Source organism: Macrobrachium nipponense, chromosome 5 (assembly GCF_015104395.2).
Source record: "Macrobrachium nipponense isolate FS-2020 chromosome 5, ASM1510439v2, whole genome shotgun sequence".
Lineage (NCBI taxonomy): Eukaryota > Metazoa > Arthropoda > Malacostraca > Decapoda > Palaemonidae > Macrobrachium > Macrobrachium nipponense.
In genome coordinates, this window is record NC_061107.1 from 138,604,003 (window position 1) to 138,617,577 (window position 13,575).

The 13,575-nt window shown below is 34.3% G+C and overlaps 1 protein-coding gene and 1 long non-coding RNA gene across 2 annotated transcripts in view; both read right to left on the reverse strand.

The window, feature by feature from the left end:
• LOC135215670 (N-alpha-acetyltransferase 35, NatC auxiliary subunit-like) overlaps nucleotides 1-13,575 on the reverse strand; it is a 739,676-nt gene that overhangs the window by 463,164 nt on the left and 262,937 nt on the right. The gene's annotated exons all lie outside the window — the stretch shown is intronic.
• LOC135215669 (uncharacterized) overlaps nucleotides 5,941-13,575 on the reverse strand; it is a 183,185-nt gene continuing 175,550 nt past the window's right edge. Inside the window, exon 3 of the long non-coding RNA XR_010314753.1 lies at nucleotides 5,941-7,546. This is a non-coding gene — a long non-coding RNA (uncharacterized LOC135215669). The remainder of the gene's footprint in view (nucleotides 7,547-13,575) is intronic.

Sequence of the window (13,575 nt, forward strand, 5' to 3'; positions counted from 1 at the left end):
CATACCGCATACCTAATGTCAGACAGTGTCAAAGGCTTTTGATTTGACACTATGCCGTAGCAGCGTGATATAAATGTAGTTGCTTATTGTATTATATACGACAAGTTTGTATTTATAGTATCACCAAGCCCAGCAATCTGGTAACCTTGCCTTAAAACATTTACAACAGTTGCCTTTCCTATTCTATATAATTGGGACGTTGTGTCACAACCAGATAAAGAATGTTCTGCTAAAATGTTTAAAACTATGGGGTGGTGTTTTTTAATTGTAGCTTTGATGTTTATTTGACCACGTCCCCAGGAGTAGCTTCCATTATTACTGTACAATTTAGGTTATGCTTGTGGTAATGGTGTAATAAAAGTCCAAAAACATCTGTTTCATCACATATTATGATGATATTATCAACTCCAGCCTTCATTAAATTGAGCAGCTGGTGAATTATTATGACATTAGCTTCTTCTTGAGTGCTGTGAAGGTCCTCATGTGGTTCCTCTTGACCATTTTGAATAAGAGTGGGGATTGGAGAAGGCCCAGAGATCACTAGCATATTTTTGTGACTTCTTTCTACAACTTTCTCTGTCAGTCCCTGAATACTGTACTAAATTACCTGAATTTTGCTTTTGGTGACAGAGAGTGAGTTACACTTTGACTAGGGAGAGGGCTGATCTTACTAAGTTTGTATTTTCTACTACCTGACATGGCTCTTGACACTCTTGTACCCTTTTTGATACTATCTTCATTGTATCGATAAGAAGTAAGAGTGATATACATCACTCTTATCAAGTCTTTCCAGTGACTATGAGCAATAAGCACTACAATAGTCACTAACAGTTCCTGCATTGGGCCATGTTATTACCCACATTATTGAGATGGCTTTTGTAGCAATCTTTATCTGGTATGTTGTCTTTGCATGATTTATGAATAATAATACTAACGTAACTATAAGCAGATAGCGCTATGTACTCGTTTTCTAAAATATCTATAATGTTGTTCTATAATGGGCAATATAAACTGGATGAAGATTAACTGAATTTCATATCTGTGAATAGTCTTTTTTCATTTCAGTTAAGGAAGCATGCAGTGCAGGAGTATTATCCATCTCAGTCATATCTGAAGAAGAGCTCTCTGTTTTACAATATTTTGGTTGCTTAATAGCATTTTCGGTGGTATCGTCCATCTGCAGCAAGATCTGTTGTTGCTCCACTGGGTCTAAGTTCTACCTCAGAGCCCCACTGATAATTTACAAACATTTAATATAGCTCTGATGTGCAATAATGATGCCTTGTCCCACCTTTCAGGATGGCACGGATCGGGTGTAATTGGACAGTCATTTACACAAAATGTACAATATTCTTTAAGTATGAATTGCCCTGTTCCTTTCCTTTTCTTTCTCTTAGGGGATGTTGGGGTAATGGGTGATTGCCTCTGTTTCTTTAAGTATCGGGCAATATGCAGAGATGTATAAGTTGATATACAGTCTTTGTGAGATTCCACTCTTGTATCTGGATCCAAGCTGTGATACAATTCATCACATCTCTTTTTTTACTTGATCTGATAATTCTATTTGTTGATGTTTCCTTAATATCAGTTGAAATGCCTTTACAAAAATGATTATCTTTAAAAATATAATGGTTCATCCTGGAAAAGAATTGTATTTTTTCTGAAATTTGTTGCTCATGAAAAATTGAATGGTGATAATTCACTAGCTGATATACTAAAGTTATAAAAGAGAAAGGTGTACAAATGTTGCCTATATCAGGAATATATTTAACAATATATTTAACAGCTGATAATTCATAAAAGCCTGATAAACCAACCCTTATCTAAAGTTCTTAAAAGTAATCCTTATACTAGAACTGTCTTCATAAATTTCACATTATCTTAGAATCTGAAAAAGAAAAATTATAATCTGTAGTTCTATGAATTACTGAATTCATAATTATAATTTCTACCGCATATCAAACACATTCCGAATATTTATGAGCTACCTGGAAAATACATTTCGTAAAAACAATTCATGAAATCAGAACCAATAAAAAAATTGCGCCAAAAACGATTATTTTATTATTGGTCGTTTAAAAAAATTCCCTAATGGCGACAAGATGTCACTCGGCATTTTCTGACTCTCCAGACCCTAAGGGTATCGAAACAATGGAAAAACATTAGATTCTCACCATTACTCTTTCAAGTCAAGTTTTGCCCTTTTTTTTAGTAGACTATTATGTATTGATACGGTATGAGCTGTAATTATAATTTTACAAAATAAAATAATTTACTTATTAGAAAAAAAACATATATAACTTGGTAAAATTTACAATTGTCTTGTAAAAGAAGACCCACAAGGAGTTGTAAATACTAATTTTCAACTCCTGGAAGGCAAGGAAAATTTTTTAGAATTTTTTTTTCTTAGACCATGTAAATTTTCATATATGTACAGTGGTACCTCAGTTTTTGTACATAATCCATTCTGAAACCTCCAATGATATCCGAAACGTATGAAAATTGAAACAATAATTCCCATAAGGAATATTATAAATAGTATTAATGTCTTCCAGACCCCCCAAAATATTAACAAAAAATACATTTTACAAGGAATAAACACAGTTTTACATACAGAAAAGAATGAGAAATCAATATAAATTAATAGTGAAATGAATAATGAACATTTAACATCACTTACCTTTATGGAAGACAGATAGGAGGGGAGAGGGAGGAGAAGAGGTTACTGTTTGGAAGGGGAATCCACTTCTGAGGTTACTTCCCCACTTTGTTTTTTACTGGCACTATGGATGCCCGTACGCTTTCTGAATTGTTCAAACCAGCCTCTGCTGGCCTTGAAATCACCAAAAGCAGCACTTGTTGTTGGCATTTTCTTCTTAAATCAGCATGCAGTTTCCTCGCTTTCTCACAAATGATCGCTTTAGACACACTATCCCCCACTAACTGTTACTCTTTTTCGTTGATCCACACCAACATCTTCCACTAGTTGTGATCTATGTTTAGATTATGGCGTGACCCCTTTTGTAACATCAGCTGCCTTGATTTCATCTTTCTTTGCTAGGATAGAGCTGATTGTCAACACTGACTGGACATCCTAGTGAGATCAGCAACACATGTTCCACTTCCATACTTTGCTACAAGTTCATTCTTGAATTCTATCATATTTCTGGTCTTTTCACTGAAGAGGTGGCACATGCACCTTTCTTGGGCCCCATGATGACTACTTTGCAATGAGTTTTATGGGAAAATATTACACAACACAAGAAACCTGTGCGGTGATCCAGACTACAAGTGCGGAGATGCTTGTTAGGCGGGAAACAAAACCAGAATGGGTCTTTGTTTGGGCGCTTCAAATGGAGCCCGGTCACGCACTGGGCTCTAGATGGAGCATTACTGAACAAAAACCAAGGAAGCATATGATAACCGACACAAGATTTCAGACAAAAAAAAGTCTACGAAAACCGAAATGTACGAAAACCGAGGTTCCACTGTATTCCTCTTTCCACTGATGTGCTTTTTCTTAAATTGGCTGACCTCAAAGTTTCCCTGGCCTGGCGTGCTGCATATTGATTTTTTTTTTTTAACCCCAGCTCCTAAGGGTTAAGGGATCTAATTTTAGAAGCACACTCCCAGATAACGGAGGATGACTTACAAGTTTTAAAAGTTAGAGCACATGATGTCAGGGCAATTGCTATGCCTGTTGCTTTCAGGCACAATCTATCTCTTTCCTCCATATTAAAAGCAGTGTATTGGAAGTGCAAATCAGTATTCATAATGCATTACCTACATGACGTGGAAGCAATGAGAATTGTAGTACATACCTTAGGATTGATGTCTGTAGCTGGTGTAGTGTTGGGTGAGAAGTGTTCCTTCCAACTTTGCCATCTCTTGTCTTGAAACATGATGTTGAATTCTTGGGGAACCTGGGTGTACAAAATACCTGGAGTGCCCACCAGTCTTAATTTTGGGTGGTGGTCATTTTTCTAGATTACAAAATTTTTTTGTATGTTTAGGTGACAAATTTGTTTGGTATTTTGTTTTGTGGTACTATGCCCTGGGCGGGGGCAATTTTGTGTGCATGTTGGCCTTCGGTGATCACCTTCGTCAGAAAGCTCTTTTTAATACCTTGTCAGCCTTTGGAGTATGTACTCCTCTGCTGCAAGGTCCCATGTCAGCAGAGGCGCTTCTAGGCTATACCACCAAGCACTACAGGTTGAGAGGAGCACCAACCAAAGGCAGTATCTAAGTGTAGCTCCTTCAACAGGTGAGGAACAACAAACATTGTCCCAATGCTAGTATTTTTTTCAATTTCATTGTCATTTATAAATGTATAATGAAGTGTAGTCTATATTTTCCCACTTCCTTCATTATGGAACCAGCTTAGTAATTACTGGGTAAGTTACTTAAATATACTTTCCCAGTAATTATGAATGGAGCTCACCTCCTCCACGCACTTGGACATTAAAGCATAAACACATTGAGCTATTAGCAGAGATGCTCCTCTTTCTTGCCCCGAAAGTGGGCAGGTCTTGTCACCTACAAAACAAAAGAATCCCTACAGCAAATTTCGAAAATTCAAGCTGCCATCAAGTAGACACTCTTAGCTAAGTAATTACGTACTGGGTAAGTATTTATAAAATTTTGTTCTATCATAAAATTGTTATACCTATTTATAAATGGATAACTGTTGAGATTCCCAAGCAGAAAAATCTAGAAAAATTTTTATAGATTCTAGCAGCTCTACAGATTTTCCAACAATGAGGAAGACAGTTCCTTCTTGTGGATTTAGGTAGCTCATGAATGACAAATTGCTTTATCCATCCAGCAGACAAAAGATTGTGAGCCTTGGAAGATTCAGTACTGCTAGGTAAAGGCTATGTATGATTGATCAGTTGTGATGAAACAAATTGATGTCAATTGTTGTAATGTATAGCTCCCATGGCCATTTGTTTGGACAGAGGATGAACATGGGGCTAGCAACCTCATCCTAAAAGGCTTTGCTAAGTAACACCTCTGGAGCTTTCTAATTGCCCTCACTCCCACCCCTGGTACTGCCCAAGGACAGGTAAATGAGGATTGTTGATTATGAGGCTGTTGTGTTGCCTTTAAAGGAAAAATAAGCCAATATAAAAGCAGTTGCTTCTGAAACATATACTAGCAGCCCTTATGAATGAATGAATTAGGGGTCTGTGGCAGTAGGTCACAGTGTCTTTCTTGAGATGCCAACAGAATGGGCCCATACTGCTTAATCATGTTATGGTTGATTGTTAAGCTATAAAATTGATATATTATTAGATGCTGACAAATATTCATGCAAGTAATAAATTTTTTGTTTTGTTTAGAAAACTTCAGAATTCATTCTAATTTAATTACCCAAACAGTAAATTAAGGTCCTTTATTCGTCTTTCCACAATGCCATTATAATTAGGTAATAAGAATGATCTTTTTATTACTTAAAGAAAATATTCATTTGCAGTGGGAATGTTGTGATAGAAACAAAGTTCTTTGATGATGACTTACTAGTGTCGACATCGAAAGTTCGTCTCTTCTATGTCTGATGAAGGTTAAGCTGATGGTGCATAGAGAAGTGGCACAGGTTTTGCGATTTTTCAATCCATACTGATAATTGTGAGAGTCAATTTTCTAATTTACCTGGGAGGTATCTTGCTTCTCAGAAACAGATCTTGATGTATAATGCCACAAATTCTGGATGTTATATTTTAATAAAATGTGACTTTATAGCGTAATTTGTTGTTCAGCAGAACATCTGAATGTTCAGAATACTTTAGGGAAACTATCAGTGTTTGATGTTGTGTTCAAATGTATCAAGTTCAAGGTCTTTCACTGTTTACAAGGCTGTAATAGGTTACTGTACAGGAGCCAGAATATTTAGAAGTTAAGCCATGTGGAAGAATTAAAAATACATATGTACTGGTAATTTTTTTAATGTTTGGAAGGTTCAAGTCATGTGTAAATCCTGAATATTTAACACATTCAGGGCACACAGAGCTTACAAGAACTATGTCTGGCTATTTCACTTGATAAAGTCAATCATTGTTGTAAGACATTTTAATAAAAGATGAATGTTGGAACATATTCATGGTTTCAGAGGTTTCTTTTTATAAAAATTGCATTCTTGTGGCAACTTTCAGTGTTAGTCAGCTCTTGCTTTCCAGATTTTTTGGAGATGTAACCATTTTATTTGCAGTCAAGTCTTTTTAAATCATGCAAAATGTAGAATTTCAAGTTTCTGCTGAATTATGAATTTCATAAAGATTATGGATTCTATCCTCCATTTTCAGTTGCCTTTACGTAGTGGAGCCATACTTGAATTCTCTTTCAGAATTTTGTCTGGTGCCACATAGATCTGTTCATAAAAATATGCACAATTGTGAGCCATTGGCTGCTACAAGTTTGTTTAGTAATAATTTAATAGCAATAGCCTTACCTCATGTTTATATCTTTATTTACGGATATGTGCTGTACTGTTGTTGTAACATTTTGTACATTCCTTTTAGGTTTTCTGATGTTTATGTAGATTTTCACAAGATACAAGACTAAAATTCCAGCATCACAGTGCAGAATACCCATGCATATTTGACATTTACTTGATTAGATAATTACAGTACAAACATTCATTTTAACATAAAAGTTTCTTAATATAATACATATACTATATTTTACTTACATGGGAATTGAAGGTGTGAGTGAAACTTAGGTCAGAATATTGTAGAATTAACAGAAAATAACAGAACTTTCAATTTGTTGAAGGATTAATGTAGGCCAGTTTGACTACTTTATAAGGAATAACATTAGGCAAGTTAGAAACCCTCCTAACATTTTGAAAATATCGGAATAAATTTCTAGCCATATGAAAAATTGTTATAGTACTGTATAATACTGTAGATACATATTCAGCAAGCCATTGTGGGGTATTAATTTGAACCATTTTATCAAATTAATTATGTGGTATATCTTCTGAATAAATTCACTTAATTTATTTTCATACTTTGTTTTAGATGTCACTGGTTTACATGTTCCTCAAGTGGTTGGTGAACTACTAAATGGTAATTACAGGCCTAATCATCATTTCCCTCATGGTGCTTCATTGCTAATTAAGTAATTTTTAGTAACAGTTTTAGGTTCAATTTTGTAGATTTGGCATCTCTTTTTGTGGGGTTGGTGCTTCTGCAGTAGTTAGTCTCCTTATGAGTTATATGATGAACTACTTTCATCGCACTTGACTTTAATTAGTGCTCTTGCTCCCAGAAGCTTGGCCAATCATGGAGAATCCTGCACAGTTGTTTGATAAAGCTGTTAGACAGGTGAGACAGGGACCAATTTTGGGTGCATTAGGTTATTCTATTTGTTTCTCTTGTTAGTCTAGGATAATTACTCTTTCAATATTTTGCTCAGTTCTTGATGTCTTGTGTGCTGGAGTTGCGTTAATTATATTGATTTACATATGCACGAGTAGATTAGTAGTGAAACCCAAACTAAATCTGCCAAGACCACATCTCTCATATTTATGAAGCACCACCACATCCTGTTGTAATAGATAAATAGTTGACTGCACTACATATATGGAATGAGGATGATGAAAATGTGTTGAAACATATCATTGGATAATACCTTGTAATAAAAGTTAATCATTATTAAATAAAATTCCTTCATTTAACTGACCAAGGTTGTTTGACCCATAGATATTTGATGACCACATTAAGGAATTCATTAAATGAGCGTAGATTGCAGAACATTAATCGTAAAGTGTTATGTACACAAATCCATTAGTGTGTCTTGTCAGAACAGTTGACTGAATCCTGAGTTTTGGATACAGGTACAGTGATTAAAATTAAAAGATTTTTGTCAGAATGGTTAACAATAAAACAAGTTTTGAATACGTAAATGTAAAAGAAATTTTGTCATAATCTTCAACAATGAATGGTATGTCTTGGATAAAAATTCTGAAAGGAAGTTGTTTCAAATTTTTGTTTTCAACCTGCTGTACTTTAATTATTAATACTGTACTGTACTTATTAACTTTATCCAAAAGCTGGGTTCTGTTAACATTTTTGTCTTTAATTGTTACACGAATTGTGTTCGGTTATCCTAAGTCTGGAGAATATTGACGAAATGGTCTGTGTAAACTACATTTTCAGTTGTTCTAAGGCTGAATTATTATGTAGTTTTGTTTGTAAGTATTGGGTGTATATTACTGATTTACAGAACTCTTATCAGTTTGAATTTTGTCTCGTTAAATGACTGATTTAGATGATGGTTCTCTCTAATGCTTGTTTTTAGGAAGTTTAGCTTTCAGTACAAAGGAAGACAGCATTCTTAAGAAAATTATTTGTTGATCAGTGATTCAAATTTGTCGTGATCAAGACTGGATATCTGAAAAGATAGTCCTGGGAGTCAGATTATATAAACTTGGTTACGTAATAGAAAAGATAAAATATTATCGTAAGTTTGTATGTGTTGGTTTTTTTTTATGCTGGTATAGTACATTGTATTTAATACTGTATCTGTTCAAATTCCTGGTAAATAATATCTAAGCACAGTTATTTACTTAGTTTTGGTCTCAATTCGCTTACTTTTTGGGTTTGAAAAGGTAGAAAGTGTGATATACCTTCTAGTTGCTCAACTTACAATATACTTGTTTTAGGAGAGACAGAAACTGGAAAGAAACCACTAGAGTATTATTTGATCAAATGTCAGTATTTGATCAAATTTCAGAAGTCAACAAAAGAAAATGTCCACTGTACCAGGTTAAGAGTTTATCTTATGATGAGTTTGTTTCTGTTTGCTTAGAGCAATACAATTGTTAATTTAAGAGGCATAGAATTTTTGTGAACAACTACTGTCTCCAGAAATATATTAGCAAACACCAAAAAATGCATCGATTTTGACTTAAGTCATCTTACATCATTCTTGGTGTGTGAGTTGCAGTAAACCCACTTGGAGCTGAAATCCTCATATAATTTTACTTTAATATCCAGTCTCCATATTTCTAGTAAAGCAAGGCTAGATATAAAGATAAGCATATTTCTAGTAAAGCAAGGCTAGATATAAAGATAAGCGTATTTCTAGTAAAGCAATGGTAGATATAAAGATGAAAGTTGGTATTTTATGGATGATTGTGAATGGTCATCAAGCATTATCATTTTAAAATTGATTGGTTTCCTTATGTTACAGGACTATAGTAGATTCACATCAACCGTGCATCTGATGTCTAGGCCAGTCCCTTATGACATTCCTGATTGGCTGTTGATAAGCCAATCACAATCACAGGGCTGGAAACTCTCAGTCTCTTGAGAGAGTTCACATAGGTAGGATGTATGTTCCACCTCTCCTGAGGGATACGTCTTTCAAAAGTATCCCTCATGATAGGTGGAACATACATCCTGCCTGTTTGAACTCTCAAGAGAGACAGTGTCCAGCCCTGTGATTGGCTTATCAATAGCCAATCAGAAGTGTCATAAGGGACGGGCCTAGACATTAGATGCATATTGATGAAGAAGGTTGCTTATACAACTAATGGGTAAATACTTCTTTAGATAGCAAATTTTTAAAAACCCACATTAGGTTGTTTGCTGAGAGTATTTATATTTATGTATGGGCATGTTTGTTGTGAAGGTGATTTTATATTTCTAGGCATTTTGTGTAAAGGTTGTTTATATATCAGAACTTTTATTGAAGGTTTCCAGATTTATTAGCAATGAAGTTGGTTACCCTTTATCATGATCATAATTAAGCATGTGTACATAATTTGTTTTTTATTTGGTGGTCTGATAAAACAAATTAATGATAATGTGGTAAAGAAGTTGGAAGTGTTTTTATTTAGTTCTGTAATTTTGTGACTGAAGTGTACCTTGCTGCATAATTAGAAATATCCAATTGTCCAAAATTAATAATTGGTCCATATAACATAAATACTTTGCATTCTTGGGTTACAAATTACAGGAGTAATGTATTAGATACTGATTACCTGGTGCATTACTGACATTTTTGTCTTATGGTGAATAGAAGTGTTGACCCTTATTATTTCATAGGTACTAGATGTACAGTGGACAAGTAAGGGACTTGCCCCTAGATGCCTTTACCTGAATCCAACCCCACTGAATGAGCATGTATGGCAAAAATTTGTTTTAAATTTGCAAGCATTTTCATATTTACCATGAGATATTCCAGCTGTCAAGGTGGAGTGCCTACTGTCTACTGCAATTGTTTCTTGGACATCCAGAGGGGATGGGGATGATGAATTTGGATGTAGTTTGGTAACCTATAAGGCGATTAATGTCAGTGTCTGTCATGTATGTTTCAATGAAAAGAAGCCAACTACAATACAAAAGTTTCCTCATTAAGGTGTCTGCTTAGGCTAGCAATTGAAGCTTTCATAGTACCTTTTGTTTTACTGTTTAGGATGTAAAAGCTAAGAAATGTGGAATAAAAAACTGAAAACTAGCACACATACATGTAATTATGTATTGATGTGGAATAAAAAAGTTGAAAATTAGCACAGATACATGTAATTATGTATTGATGTGCTTTCTGATTTTAAAGGACAATTTTCCCATTTGACAGAAATCTAATATCTTGTGCAGTGCTAATCATATGGATGACAGAATTTGTTTTCACACACCATTTTAAATAAAATAGTTTGGGAGACTCAAAAATTCTTTCTTCTTTTGTTTTTATACATTTGTGGAAGTAAAAGACTTTAATAAGGCCCTGCTCCAGGTCATTCCGTGCTATCCCCCAAAAAAACATTGATACCTCAATTTAAACTACTAGTGGAAGAAAAGAATATTTTTGCTGATATGTGTATGGTAGTTATGGTACATTTATTTAAGTGTTTCAGTAGAAGTATGCTCACAAACTGAAGCCAGTACATGCTTTTTTAGGTATCGATAATTGACGTTTTATCAAGCTGGGAATCACATTCACATGGCACTTGAATATCACTAGAGCATAATCTATGTTATCTCAGTGGAAATAATATTATGCTATGTCAATCACTTTCAACAAGGAACATCCTTAGTGTGTTCTAGAGGGTTATTAGAACCTTGGCTTAGTAATATAGATGGTAAGAGGGAAGTAGCAGAAATAATCAAAGGATTATGCATAAGAATTGTAATTTGTTAGTGTTGAAAAAAGTTTTGTGCCAGTCTGGTTGACATCTTATATTTATGTGGATCTTATTAATAGAGCTGAGTCACCTTGTGTGGAGTTTATCTTCTCTGCTGCACTGTCTTGAAATACTGATTAATTACATAGCATCACAGTAAAGTAGTCACTTAAAATCAATACAAAAGGAAGTTAACTACTTGTCTTTAGATGCTTTCAGAAAAACTTCACAAGGTGTGGAAGCGATGGTTCTTTGCCTGAATGGAAATGGTGGGGTAGTTTGCCGAGGTGTATAATAAAATATTGTAGTTGTGATTATGCTGATACATACCCTTTAAAGACTATGGCACATATATTTTTACTGCTATCATAAAGGCACCACAGATGGTAGCACTGGTGTATTGACCTATTATGGCTGCACAACTAAGGAATAGCACCAATTATGTGTTCTAGTCATTTGTAAGTAAGTTTTTGGGATGTGGCTTTTAATAAGCCTCCCTAGGAAGTGTTTCCACTCTTGATGACACTACTTTTGTTACCATAATGTATAAAGATCTTTGTTGTTAATTCTTTTGGATTTGTTATGTGGGTTTTGTATTTGATAAAAGTTAAAAGTTGTCACCTATTTTAGTGGTGGGTGCACACTGAAATAGTGGCATTATGGTGTTTACCCTGAATTGTTTATAGAAAGGAAGCATATAGTTGATGGTGCTAATAATTTCTTTTTTATTTGGTTGAAGTGAATTTGATGTGTTAAAATGTTAGGTAGATTTTGAAGTACGTACATAAACTCTCCATTCGAATAATTTGATACTCCTTATTTCTCTATTTGTGCCACCAGTTATGTTTCAGTATTGTCACTAAATGTTTTAGCATATAATGGGTAAAATTCATTATTCTTGTTATTCAAAGGGTCATACAATTAAATATTTTTGTAAATGCTGGTAATTATAGTAGTGGGATTTACACTGTTTACTGGATTTAGTTGTTAGCTTGTTAGCTTTATCAGTAGGCATGAAGGTTTGATTAGTATTGAGGTGAAAGTATAATAATATCCTAAGTTAACCAAGAGCATTATTACATAATGCAGTGCATTATGATAGCTTTTTATATCACATATAGTGCCTTGATATGAAGTATATATTGCAGATATAGTCCCCTGTCCAATAGTTAATGTGTATTATACTTCATGCACATTATGTTAGTACAGTGTATGGTATTTTTAAAGCCATTAGTATATCATAGGTCTTGGAAATGGTGAAAGAGTGAGTTCATGACATTTGAGCACGGATTGTGTGAAAAATTATGTATGACATACAGCTTTGAAACTGAAAGGGATTGAAATACCATCTAAAGTAGTGTAGTTCCAACTCTGCGGTACAATACCTTTGGTGTACGAAATGACATAATGCAGTATGATTAGTCTAATGATGCTTATTTGAGAGAGATATACAATACAATGATGTATTTTAAGCTGAATGAGTGGATAGATTGTGACATGTTCCTCCCGACAGTCCATCCTCTAGATAAACCGTGCCATTTAATATTCAATTTATCAGCATTTGTTTTCAAGGAACTTGCACGTCCTATTTCTTGGTGGCATAATATTACAGTGGTATTACAAAAATGTTTGAAGGTGTGACCCTTTGTTTTGTACCACTTCACAATAATTGCCATAGTTAAGTTAGGTTCTGGCATTATTATACAATCCACTTGTGCTAATATGGCCACCATTTGTGTTAAGTCACATTAAAAAAGGTGAAAGGAGCAAAACAACAGGAATGAATTAAGAGAAGGCACTCCATTATATTATTGTATTTTTTCTATTATAAATTGTTCTTCAGTTTCTCTCTCTTACTTTGTCCTCCCTTTTTTTGTCAACATGTGCTTGTTCTTCTTCATTACATTGGATATTCACTGCTACTCATATTTTTACTATTTCCTGTATGAGAATTGTTAACTTATATGGATCCTTTCCCTTTTTGTTTTTGTTTTTTATTATTTCATTGGTCAGGGAATTTCAGCAGTGCTAAGGCTGGAAATGGTGTGCTCATTAGGGATGTCTTTTCATGGTTTTGCTGCCTTGTTTACTGTATTACAGTATGTGTTGTTATTTAAAAGGTAAAAGAATAAAAAAATCTTGTGTTAGTTTTGGGATTGTATTGTGAAAGCCAGAATTTGGTCTTAAACATTATAGTAAAACTTGTTATGTATCATTTCTGTATTATTATCCTATTAACTGCCATTATGCTTTAAAAATTTTATGCTCCACTTTAGTTCTCCACTTTAGTTAGACAATCTTTTGAGGCTTTCATGCTATTTTTGTACATTAATATAATTTAATTTGTCATTTTTCTTCTACTGGCTTTCATGAAGATTCAGCTGTTACATGAAGACCATTCATGAGCCAGGATTTCAACTGCATACTGGTCAAAAGGCTGGGCAAGT